This window comes from Apium graveolens, unplaced genomic scaffold (genome assembly GCF_009905375.1).
Source record: "Apium graveolens cultivar Ventura unplaced genomic scaffold, ASM990537v1 ctg16, whole genome shotgun sequence".
In the NCBI taxonomy this organism is placed as follows: Eukaryota; Viridiplantae; Streptophyta; class Magnoliopsida; order Apiales; family Apiaceae; genus Apium; species Apium graveolens.
Genome location: NW_027417322.1, coordinates 1 through 10,140, shown reverse-complemented (window position 1 = coordinate 10,140; position 10,140 = coordinate 1). Strand labels below are relative to the sequence as shown.

At 32.5% G+C, this 10,140-nt stretch overlaps 1 long non-coding RNA gene across 1 annotated transcript; it reads right to left on the bottom strand.

Annotated features, from left to right (window-relative positions):
• Positions 1–4,151: 4,151 nt before the first annotated feature.
• LOC141699978 (uncharacterized) lies at positions 4,152–9,157 on the bottom strand. Its single transcript, XR_012566186.1, has 3 exons — positions 8,724–9,157; positions 5,180–5,248; positions 4,152–4,411 (listed from the first exon to the last, which is right to left on the bottom strand). It is a non-coding gene; the product is annotated as an uncharacterized LOC141699978 (long non-coding RNA).
• Between the last annotated feature and the right edge of the window lie 983 nt (positions 9,158–10,140).

The window sequence follows — 10,140 nt, the reverse complement described above, 5'->3', positions numbered from 1 at the left end:
ACTTTTAAATTTCTACTTAGTTTCAGTTCATATATTTGTTAAGTGTTTTTGTTATCATCAAGTTAACCTTGAATTTATGTCTACAATTCTGATAGACATAAATAGGGGGAGATTGTTAGGAATATATGTGCATTAGTTTGATGATATGTTTAACAAAACACTTAAGTAGAAATCTAGTGTTTGTAGCCTCAACGGATAAGACCACTTTGGCTATCCGTTGATGGTGTAGCTTTACTTAGAAATAAGTCTAGTGTTGTAGCACATTTCAGTCTCTGAATTTGAGATATAATTCTTAAATGTTGAGGGAAATTATAAGTCATGGTGACTACTAAAGGATATGCAGATAGGAAGGCCAATTATAAATATTTCATGCCTTGTAATTTTGTATAAATGAAATGGTGTCAACGGATAACTTAAAGACCTTCAACGGATGAGAAACAAAGCTTCAACGGATGTCTCTAAAGCTTCAACGGATAACATCCTTCAACGGATGAATGCATCAACGGATAGAGCTTCAACTGCTAACACATCAACGGATAAAGCCATCAACGGATGAAGGCTTCAATGGATGTTCTGTTAAATAGCAGTTGACAAGTGGTAGTTGTACCTACAAACAGAGGCACATGGGTTGACAGAGACAACTGAGATGTGGTAGCCTATTTCAGGAACATCAGAAAAAGCAGCCGTTCTACTCTAGTATAAAGAGGCAATAGTCAACAATGCACTGGAGTAAAATGGAGAAGAAACAAGTGGAGAACTTATTTTATTATTGTACTTTTTATCTTTGTCTTCACTTGTAAACTTGGTGTTATATAAACCAAGTAGCAGCTAGTAATTAGAATAGAATTTTTCCAGAGCTATTTAGAAAAATCTTGAGAAAAATTATCTAGTTTGTACTAGGAAGCAGCTGTGATCAACTTCTTGAATCACAGATTTTCTGAAATACCATCTCTGGTGGAACAACAAATCCACCAGAAAAGTTTTTAAGGTCTGTTGTGTTCTGTACTTTTGTGCTTGAATATATATCTGTCTGTATTAGCTTAAAGCAATTCACACACTTGTTTATCTTAAACACACAGCCTTTGAAACTGCTCAAAACTTGAAAAAGTTTTGAGATTTACATTCAACCCCCCTTCTGTAAATCTCATTGTTAGTTCACTAGGAATAACAACACTTACCTTTAGTGTTATATATTTTACTGGGATGGTTTGTACATTATTTTGTATGTGTATTATAGACAAGACATAGAAGAGATAGTATATTTCTTACCTTTTATAACTTTAAAATAAACTCTCCCTGGAATGCATTGTACTGGACTTGCCATTCCTTTACATTGTGAGGTTCCCAGTGATGTATACATTTCCTGAAAGTTAGTTTGACAAAGAATACAACTGCCAGCAATGTATATCTGTTAGCTGTAGTTATAATGTACTGAATTATCTTAAGATATATTTATAAGTGAATCAATACAAGCAAAGTAATTGACATTTAGTGAGTCAGGATGTCATAGAAGAAGAACAAGATATATCAGTTTAGTTTAAAAGATTTTATCAGTTATGAATCTTGCAGAAAATTGATATTTCAAATGTATATAATGTCAGAAATCATAACATGGTATAATTCAGAATTTGACTTGGTTCCTGCATATACATTTTAAGATAAGAATTCGTAGTTATTAATTAGAATCAAGATACACTAACAGGTCATGATATATATAATCAAAAGTGTTCTCAATAATCAGTGCGGTTCACTGATTATTTAGAACAGAAACCTTAACCTGTTTAAAGTTATTACAAACCAGAGCAGTGCATACACTTCTAATCATCCAAGATCATAAGTCAGAATATAAGCATTACAAACCAGCATTGAATTACAACATAGAGAATAAACTTAAACAACAACAAGGCAGTGCAGAATAGCAAGCACCAAGCACAGAAGAACATAACAGAATCCATCACATAACAAACTCAAGCAATCACATTTCCATCAGTACCACAGATAAAAACCAAATCAGGCAAGTTATCAATCAGTTGACCTCTAGCACCCACATTAACTTCTTCTAACTCATGAATCATAGCAGTGTTATCATTCATAGGGACTTGAAAGGAATTAACAATATTTTGATCAGTCATGCAAGGATTTCCTAGAATAGATGCAGCCAAATGCTCTAAATATGCAATCTTATGTTTGAAAGAGGCAGTGAGACTTTCTAATTCTCCTACTTTTTCTTTAATCTCATTGTTTTCTTCCTTAACCCTCTTAAGTTCAAGTTTTAACTCTTAAAACATGGTTTTGAAAGACTCAAACTTAGAAAGAAAAACATCTCCCTCTCTTACGAATTGAGGAATAACTGTGCGAGTTGCCTCTTGAGGCTCACAGTGCATCAGGGGCACTTGTGGCCTAATGTGTTCATTAGTGATATGTGAATCATCAATATTAGAGAAAGATGTAGGCATGTTAATGTTGCAGAGTGTAAAGAAAGAAGAGATTACCATATCATAAGGCATATAATCTATAAAATGTGCATTGATCATGTTTAGAAGAATCACATAAGAAATACTGAAGTGGATTTTGTTAGTGCAGAGAAGATACATGATTTTCATATCAAAAAAATCAAAGTACTTACTTTGCTTTGGTTTTGGCATAACATTTGCCCTAATAATTAGAGCAAGATGTTGAACGGTGCCAGTGAAGTGATTGAAATGAATGCCACAGTTAACATCACAAAGACCATCAAGAATATCAGATTTATAAAAAGTGCCTAGCATTAGTTCAAATTCAGATTTGTTGAAAACAAACAAATAGAAGATATCCTCATAAGGCAACTCACACAAATTCAAAGGTAAATGCAGTGCCCTATTAATGCTTTTGTTATCAACACAAATGACCTTTTTTGTTGACTCATGTAGTAAAATGCAATATGCCATCTAGCCCTTTTATGATATTCATGTTACAATAAAACTCTACCATGAAATGTGTGCAGTAGTGCTTACCTAAGTTATACATGAGACCATCCCACCTAGCCCTTCTAATTATAAACTCTACTTCACCCTTCACATTAACCCAAGTGCTAGGTTGGACATTTTTGATAAGTTCAAGGAACTTTTTGGAGTTTGAAGGGTTTGATTATTTTGGAGGAGGGGGCTTTGGTGTGTTCATGGTGGGTGTGCTTTTTGGATCTTGTCTTAGGTTGGCCTTTCTAGTGTAAACTTTGGCTTACAAAGGTTTAGGAGGTTTAGGGTTAGGGGATTGAGGGTTTTGATATTTTCTGCTTTGATAGAAAGGGATTGTATGGTCCTTATATCCCTTTCTAAATTATCTTGGAGGGAAGTGTCTTTTATGATAATGTCTAGGAAGAGAAGAAGGAACTGTTTTGAATGAGGAGGCTTTGTGATGGTGAAACTGATTTTTCTCCATATCTTCAAGAAGATATGGATTTTTAATCAGTGGTCTAGGCTTTGGATAGTATGGACTGGCATCAGGATTCATGTTGCAAGTGAAGTGGAGTTCAGTGTGTTGAGTTTGTGTGAATGCAACATGTAAAGTATATGCATATATATAGCCATTTAACACAGATGCAAAATTATTTTGAAAAATTATAATTTTTTTAAAAACATTTTACTGTTCATGAACAGTGAAGACCATTTAATGCATGCATGGCTGTGATATACAATAGTCCAAACCTATAATGTAGATAAATCCTAGGATGATGTGTATCAATGAGTGATGTAATGTAGCACATATACACAGATGCATGGACCAATACACAGCAGAGAATATAGAATGTGTTTATTCTTTGTTAATGTTCCCCTTTTAGAAAACAGAATATTGCAGAAGTATAGATTTTTGAAAACAGTGTGACATAAAGTTGATTTCCTAGTTTACTCTATCACATACAACCTGTACTACAAGTACAAGTGCATTTAAGGTAGTTGTTATGTGTGATGTGAGTTTGAAAGCAAAGCTGTGTTTTTAATGTAAATATAGAAAATCTATTACATTTATTTCTCAAGGTGAGTGTATCATGTGTATCACAGAATGCAACATAAAGAATGTAAGATGCATTTAATCACTTTAACATTTATCACTCAATCATTTAACATTTAAACATTTGCAACATTTATTTCATGTGACGGCCTCAACCCCGGGGTCAGGAGTTGACGTCACCAAACACAATTATCAAAATATAAACAATAAGATTATTATTAATATATACTAACTTGACCCCAAACCAAGATCTGATCCAGGTTCAAGTATGATTCAGGTTCATATTAACCATTTATTCAATATCTAACACACTCTACCTTTGTCCAGCAACTCATCAGACCTCATGGTTTGATACAAACTACCTCAGGGAGCCGGGTCCTGAAGGGGCGGGAACACGGGTATGTCTGACAGGTCTTCTAGGCATCTGTGATATATACATAATAGTTTGCAAGGGTGAGCATAATCGCTCAGCAGTATCAACATATAAATAACGGAATAAAAACAGTAATGTAAACAATAGTTATAACAGAGCTATAATCCTGTCTACAACATTATATAATAAAAATCTGAGATAACTGGATATCACTGACTAGCATGCTTATCAAAATAAGTAGTAATGTGCTGTGTAAGTACCAGAGTCCAATTTTAGCATGCTATTCACATTTATAAAACCGTTGTATCAACTACTTATACCCTTATGGGAATCACAAATCCAAATCAGATACGTAACGGATATGTGAAGATAGCTGATCAGGCTATCAATACTAGACAGCTCTAACTGCCATCCCATTTACCTGTTCCAGAACTCAGAGACTAGCTAGGTCTCTGACCTGCTGGACTAATCGGTTATAGGGTGCGCGCAACCGAATTAGCCTCTTACGCCACCTTAACAGGCCTACTCTGGCCCCTATGTATCCCATATCTTACCGTTTTATCCAGTTTTCAAAACACTTGTACCTATCTCATTTTCAAAATCATTCATTTTACCAGCACACATATAAAATCCAGTTCGCAAATCACTTCATTCGAGATAGGTACCTTTCGAAGTTACTTTTCCCCAAAACAGGTTGAAAACAGTGATTTATAACTACAGGGGATACGTAACTTAAAAACGTTTCTGTTCCATTACAAGAATAAAATATTTAGCTATTTATATGTACTAAACCATAAAAGAATGGTCAGGGGTACTTGCCTTGCAATGCTTTACAAACCCTAAGTAGCTTTCATGCTGACTTCGGTCCTGGGGAAACTCGACTGGGATCTACAAATACAGAGTACCCTAATCAGTTATACTGACATGCTTGATATCCTCAAATCCTAATAACCCAATCTGATAACCCAACTCGTATAATTATTATACACATAAACACGTAATCATGTAATCCGAACACATATAGGGGTAACACGTATAACATAAATACATACGTTTTAAAAATATATTTTTAGAAAATTTTGGCAGCAACTCCTTTGTTTATAAGCCTACCCGTCGATTACAATCGACGTCAACAATCACAACAATCCACAACATCAAGTTCATCCTTCTCATATCACCTATACCACAACACAATTCGTAATTAACTATTTAAGTCCGAAAATATTTTACGTAAAATATTTTATTTATTTATAAAATTTAGGACTCAAAACAACGTCATCACCGTCCACTGTCGACTCACCGAAGTTCATCGTCAACGGAGGTATAATTTATTGGTGCCCGTTATATTACGGGTTTCCAAATAAATTACGCCGATTAAAATAATTCTTTCTCAACCAAAAGTTTTTATTTCACGAATATTAATCATTCATTTTTCCTGCAGAAAAAGGAAAATAGAAATTAAAATTATAATAATCAGCCCACTGCAGAAATTTGGCCCAACAGTCGAGCCCAACAACATCATAGCCCAACTGCAAGGCCCAAGTCCAAAAACACAGCCACCACTGCCACCGCACACACAGCCTCACGGCCGGCGCGCACACACGCACACAGCACGAACCACACACACATCACAAAACACACACACACATATCAAAAAATACACACACACACACAACACAGACGCGCACACACACTTCCGGCCACCTAGCCGGAATTTACGCGGCGGCAACCGGAATCAACAACAACAACAAAGAGGAGAAACAAGGAACTAAGCATCCATTCTCAACTGACTACATGCATATATACATATATATACTCACAATCAATTAAGCACAGAACCGAGCACCAATCAGAAAAAGGAACAAGAACAGCGGCGGCAAAACTCACCGGAAACGGTAGAGAAACATAGGAACAGAGACGAAGAAGGAACACGAAGGAGGAGGGAGGAGAAACAATCAAAGAAACGAAGCAGGGAGAGGGAGAATCGAGAGAATTCGAGAGATACGGCCGAGAGCAAAGAGAGATTGATGTTCATGAATTAATATGACAGCCACACGTGTCCTGTAAAACAGGATACGTGTTAATTTATTAACACGTGTCCCTGAATTCCCGGAACCCAATTTTAATCCCGACTTCACATTTTTTTAGCAATCAATGTATATTTGAAAACGTATCAAAATAAATCCCAACTAGTCTGAAAAGATCATAAATATTCCGAAATAATTAAAAACATAGTTTTTGAATTTTTTAAAACAATTTCTAAGGCGCACATTTATACCCGCTTTTAACAAATAACGAAACGACGCGCGGGTGAAACGAATCCCGAAAATTTCTAAAATAATTTTAAAATTCTCAGAATAATATGAACTTAATAAAATATGAGTTTCATAATTTTTGAAGATTTCCTAAATTAAATATGGATTTTACAAATAAACGCAATCAGAAAATCATTTAAAGATGAATAATTAATGAAATATTGATTTCTCAATTTTATAAAGTCCTAAAAATAATTATTGAAATTATAAAATTGTAAAACCAATTTTAGAAACAATCCAAATATTTATGGAATTAAAACTATAATAAAATTACTTTTACAAGCGAAATAAAATCGTATAACTCAATAATAAATCACACAATCCAATCCCACATATCAACAGATCATAAATAAATAAATAATAATAATCAATAACTACTGCCAAAATCAATACACACATTTATTTAATTGTTTATTCTACTATTACACTCTTAGATATTAGAAATAAAAAGAAAAATACATGAGTCATTATATTTCATACCACATTTATATCAGATAGCAATTAATGATATTTAATAGGTTAACACAGATTTTTGCTGGTAGAACCTAGATTTCTAAGTGGCCATTGATCACAACAGTGATGCAGATACAAGGTTGCTCAAGGCCTCCTTGTCAGGCCTTACTGTGAGGGTTGTGTGTGTTTGTGCAATTGTTTACTAATCATAAACTATATTTAAAGCTTGCACGAAACTGATTATGCTGATAAGTATTTAAGAATATAGATAACATAATCAACTATCATAACTGAAGTTAGCATAATACAACAAATAACTATTGACTCTATAAGTATAAGTTTTTATTGAACTTATGAATTCTATTATACTTATAGATAAATAGTGAATTTTTTTTAAGCAATGATTCACGGAACTGATTATCACAGAGATAGAGTATATTATTACACACTTAATTCTTTGAGAATTATAGACAAATTCGTTAAGATTGATTACTGTAACTGATTAATATGATAATAACTTTTATTTCAAATAACAGGAACACATATACACATAGTAGTAAGTAATGACAGATATATTGATTAAACAATTATATTATATCATTAAAGACTAGTTTATGTATTACAAATCACCAGATATATAGATTTAAACAACAGTTATCAGTCCAAGCATATTCTGAATTATTAGTGTATAATACTCTGTGATATTACTTTCACTTTATTTATCCAATCTGTTTGTCTTGTATTAGATCTAGATAAATAGCACATTCACAGTGTAAATCACTTATTCAATCACAGAGACTTAATTAACACTTTTGGGATTATAAAAATCCCAATTAGATGACTAATTTAAGTAAATACTATTTTAATTAATTAAGTAACAAGTCAGATAAGCATTTACTTATACAACCAAATCAATTTTTATCTTTAAGAAGAATGATGTTCTTATGAATCATTCAGATTATTCATTTTTAAAGACTCTATAGACTCAAAACATCAAAGTCTGGTTGATTAAATCAAACAGTTAACCAATTTATAGTTCCTTCTCTATTAGTTCTTTTTACAGATTACTTTATTTTAATAAACTATATGATTTACTGATTTTAAGCACAACCAGTAAGCAGAAAGATTAACACAAAACATTTTACGCAAAAGTCAATCAATTAATCTGTAATGTACCTGATTCAAGGTTCACAGCAATAGTCAAAATCTTATTATTATATCAATACCAACATTTCCATCAATTAAACTTCAAATGCCCTGAATTTTAGACTCAAATAATCGACAGTCACCAAGTAGATACATTAATATGAACCAAATAACCATATCAAGGTTAAAAACAAAGAAACTGCCCCTGATTAAGACTCTTATAACAACAGCCATCAATTAATCATACTACTATGAATCAATTAATTCTATTAAGGTTAAAATTACCCTTAATTAAAACTCTCATATGCAACAAATGCCAATTAATCATAGATGTACGAATCACACATCAAATTCAATCAAGAAATCCAATTAACAATTAATTCGAGATAGAACTAAACTGATTATTTACTCACCTGTGCTTGAGACCTAGCCAAGTACTCAGGTCTTACCTCGCGACTGAGTCAACTTCCGGGTTTGTGAATTGAAGCCGCATGCAACCGTTTTTCTTCGAATATTTGACTGGATTAAGCTTTCCAGGTCTTCTCCTGTTCTAAAACTTAAACAAATAGGTTAGGGTTTTCAAAATCAACTAAAAACAATAAAAGATAAGTGTGTGTTTGTTTTTATGTGAACAATATATGTTCGATTCGATGTTTTCTCAGCAATTTATGTAGAAAAGATGATTGAATTCATCGGAATCGTTTTGATTTAACCAATCCAACAACTATTTTCATCAAATCTTTCAGAGATACGATGAGTATATGTATATATAAACATAGTATTATAGTTTTTATCAAGAGAATCGTCGTAAAAACAATGAGTTTGATCGGAATTGATCTAGGGCTTTCAGTCGAGAGAGAGAGAGAGAGACGACAGAGAGGCAAAAAATGAGGTGAATAGGGTTTGTGTTGAGCACTGTATAAACTGTATATATATTTTACTGAATTAACGGCTGAGATCAACCCGTTTTATAAACCAACGACTTAGATGATAGGGTTTATTGGGTTAAAATTATTTTTGGGCTGGTTTGATTTAATAGAATTCGGGCTGAAAAATTGATGGACTATTTATATAAATGTCCTTATATTTTTCTTGAAAATATTTTGGGCTTTTCTATCAAGGTTTATGGGCCTGAGATATTTTTATGTTGGGCTGGTCCAAAATACATTATTTATATTTATATATATAAATATTGGAGTATTTACATATAATATATATATATATAGAAAAAATATACCATAAATATTTTATAGAAACAAATAACTCTTGTTTCCAAATATATATTAGATAGAAAAATTTAGCTGCATTATTGATTAAGATCAATATATATAAATATATAGTTAAGTATTTATTTAGTAAATTATGAGAATAACTTCTAAATGTTATAAACCTCATGGAATAATAAATATTCACTCGATTAAGTTTATTTTCCCGGTTAATCTGGGCTATTTAAGTTATCTTAACCCGGTTATAAATTTCTTTATTGATAAATCTGAGTTTAGAAAAACTTAATAACTTGATCGGAAAATATCCTTATCGTTGAGATTTCTTTATAATTCTCATTGTTCCTTATATAAACCATTATTTTATAGATTCCAACATTCCTAAATTCAAGCGGAGTTTAGTGAATCTTCAGAATTTAATGGTTTTGTGAATATGTCCGCGAGATTGATTTCAGTATCAATATGAGTTATTTTTATATCACCTTTATTGACATAATCATGTAAAAAATTATGTCTCACATCTATATGGTTAGATCTTGAATGTAATACGAGATTTTGCTAAGATCAATAGCACTCGTATTATCACATAGATTGAGATCACTTCAAATTTTATATTATAGTCAGCTAGTGTTTGCTTCCTTCA